Source organism: Ipomoea triloba, chromosome 13, assembly GCF_003576645.1.
Source record: "Ipomoea triloba cultivar NCNSP0323 chromosome 13, ASM357664v1".
NCBI lineage: Eukaryota > Viridiplantae > Streptophyta > Magnoliopsida > Solanales > Convolvulaceae > Ipomoea > Ipomoea triloba.
In genome coordinates this window covers 26,452,216-26,455,579 of record NC_044928.1, presented here as the reverse complement: position 1 = coordinate 26,455,579, position 3,364 = coordinate 26,452,216, and positions in this window count along the sequence as shown.

Below are 3,364 nucleotides of genomic sequence, written 5' to 3'. Positions count from 1 at the left end.
ACATATTATATGTCTTCAGTTAATAGATTATGTACCTATTATAATTAACATATTATATACATTCAATATATATATATATATATATATATATATAATTTGAGTATCATTTTTCAATGAAGGCCCATAATGCAAAGTAAATCCTGACCAATGCTATAATTTGCCTCCAATGCCAACACCTAAACAAAAATGTCACTCCAAATTAAAATGCAAGAAGAAGTGGGCTTTACAGATTATACTTTGCAGGTTCAATTGAAAGTAGAGTCCACGAATGCAATAATGGGCTACTGCTTATAAATGGCCAGTGTCTCCTAGGATGACAAGCTCTCATAAGAAATCAAGAATGATGCAAGTTTAGTACATTAGGATAGCTAATGTCCCAACTAGGACAGCTTTCTAAGCTTTTGGACAATCACAATGTATTTCTTTGTACATGGAAGGTTTCACTTGCACATTATCAACTATCTTCATACCATTTTAAAAAATAATTAGTTATATATCTTTATATTATTTTTAAAATAAAATTAATAATTAATTTTATTTTTGATCATAGATTTATAGGCATTATTTCACTATTAGTCTTTTTCTTTTTCTTCAGAATATTCCATGTTGGTCCTAATATTATTGTAGCATGATCATTTTTGGTCATCCGTCAATGTTTAAATAGCATTAAATACTAGGACATTTTGATCTTTTTTAAAAAAAAATATAAAGTGAGTTAACCCCCCCCCCCCCTTGCAATATGTGCCTTAACATTTAGAACTAAATAGACTGAAATTCCATCATATAAATAGGTAAACCCAAACCCCCAACGTTCATGGTAGGAATTGAACTCCCACCCTGTCGTGGAAGCAAATCTTAAGTAATACTTCTCATCCACTAAACCAAAACTTGTAAATTAAATTAGTAAATATTTTTTAACAAGTGCCCATAAAATGAATCTTAAGTTATATGAAACTTAAAAGGGAAAATTGCGGTATTAGTCAATTAGTTATACACAAATTATAGACTCAAGTCAATGAATTATTGTCTTATACAAAATTTTCAATTTAATTATGTTGAAAGTGGCATTTTAATCCATTGATTATAAATTTTGTTATCATTAACCATTTATTTTAAATTTCTAAATTATTTAAAGACATATTGATTATTTCCTAAAATTTTCTCAAATTCTCTCAGTGCTTCATATTTAAACCACCATATCGTTTTAATATTTAAAAAAAAAAAACACTAAACCACTAGGAATTCATTTTTCATTTGCACCATTTGTTCTCAATTATTTTAGCACATTCAAGACTACTAACTAATTTCAATTCCATGCTTTAGCCATTTCTCCATGTATGCTAATTCCAATATTTCATGCGAGATAATATACTCCGTATGTTTTTTTTTTTTTTCATTATTTGCTTTATATAAAGACCAATAAAAATAATTATCTCATTGACCTAACTTTCACTAAATCTAAAATACTATTTAGATTAAAATATTAATCCACTATAAACCTCTACACACAATCAATTAGCATATTATCATCACTAAATTGCATTTATTACTCATTAAGGTATAAACTCAATTAGATATCAAAAAGAGCATACAACAAAATGAAAATTTGTAATAAGTTAACATATTAAATTTACAATTTGGTGTATCTTCAATCCGAAGTAATCTTTTGCTTTTCATTTTTGCTTCTCAAATTCCTCATCAATAACGACAATATTTAGCAAATGTTTTGCATAAGAGTAGCGAATATATGCATACTCATAGAAGGAATTTCGGAAAATTTTACAAAATGACCAGTTTATCCTTTAGTAATTTGGAAATTCAAAATGAATTGTTAATGTTAATAAAATTTATATGTAATGGATTGAAACGGTCACTTTCAACATAATTAAAGGAAAATTTTCGTATAGAGTAATAATTCATGCGCCGAGTCTACAATTTAGGTATGACTAATGGACTAAAATTGTCACTTTTCTCAAACTTAAATATTCAAAAAAAAAATATATTCAATGTTATAAGTAATTTTTATCTGGAAAGAAAATTAAATATGTACTTATGTTTACCAAATATTCAATTCAGTATCTCAACAACTCATTTTTTAAAACATGTTTTTAACATATTAATTAGTACGCATCTTGCATCTATTTTTGGTAAGTAGTCAATTCAATTGATTTATTAAAAAAAAATTGTGGTGTGTGGAATACTCCGAATTATAAATCAATTTCCATCCATAATAATTATAATAATTATCATTATTAACAGCTGATCAACAAAAGTACGTTTTAAACCCTAATGCTGCCTCCCTTTTCTCTCTAAAACAAAAAGCTTTTCTTTGCTGCTCAACTTCGGCTTCCACCGCCGGTCACCGGCCGGAGCTCTAATGGAGCTTTGAGCCGGCGGTTTTGGTCACCTTCTACGTTTACTCTCACTCTTCTTCCGCCTCGACCACCGTCGCAGCTCCGTCCGCCTCCGACCACCGCCACAGATCTTCTTCTTCCGTTTTCTTTCCCTTTAATAAAATAATAGTAGGTAGATATTGGGATTTGTGTTGGTAGTCTTGAACTCCCAACCCTACTTTGGCTTTACCACTTTTTATTTTCTCTATTATTGTGTTTTCCTCTCGTTACTTTCACGGACTTTTTCCTCTCGTTACTTTCACGAGCTTTTCATTATCATTAGCATAAATCGTTTAGTTTGGTTTCGGCAAGTGTTGATCTTATCCTGGGGGCGAGCAAAAAAGAATGATGATGAAGACCCAGATCTTTGATGAAGCTTTAAGCTCCTTGAAGGAACATAGCTTCCTAGTTATGAAACAGTCTGCGATTCAAGTTTTCTATAGCATAGTTAGAAAAGTTGTTTCTATGTCTGACTGTAAGGAATGGTTTACCATTTCATTGATCGTTGATGTAAACGTTTTATGTTATGAATTAATGGAATAACTACGTTTACCTTAAAAAAAAAAAACAAAAAAACAAAAGTACGTTTTTTTATGGTTGACTAACATGGTCATGTGATGGATGTTATCAGTCAATGGGACGACCTAAAGCCCATAGAATAATACTTATAGTTTACCAATGGGAAAACACATATAAATAATTCAAAAAAAAAAAAAACAATCGCCCTTTTGATTCTTCATATGTTTGCAGAGTTATGAATAGAGATATCAATTGTACCCCAGTATCCAAAGGAGAACCCAACTCCCTGGTGCCTGCTCCCGAATAATCCCCATGGAATTGGGGTGGGGATATTTTTCCCTTCCTAGGGGATAAGGACGGGAACGGGAGGGATGGGGAATGGCCGAATGGGCCAAAAAGTCAGGGGTGGGGATGGGGTATGCTCCCGCCCCGTTAACATCTCTAGTTATAAA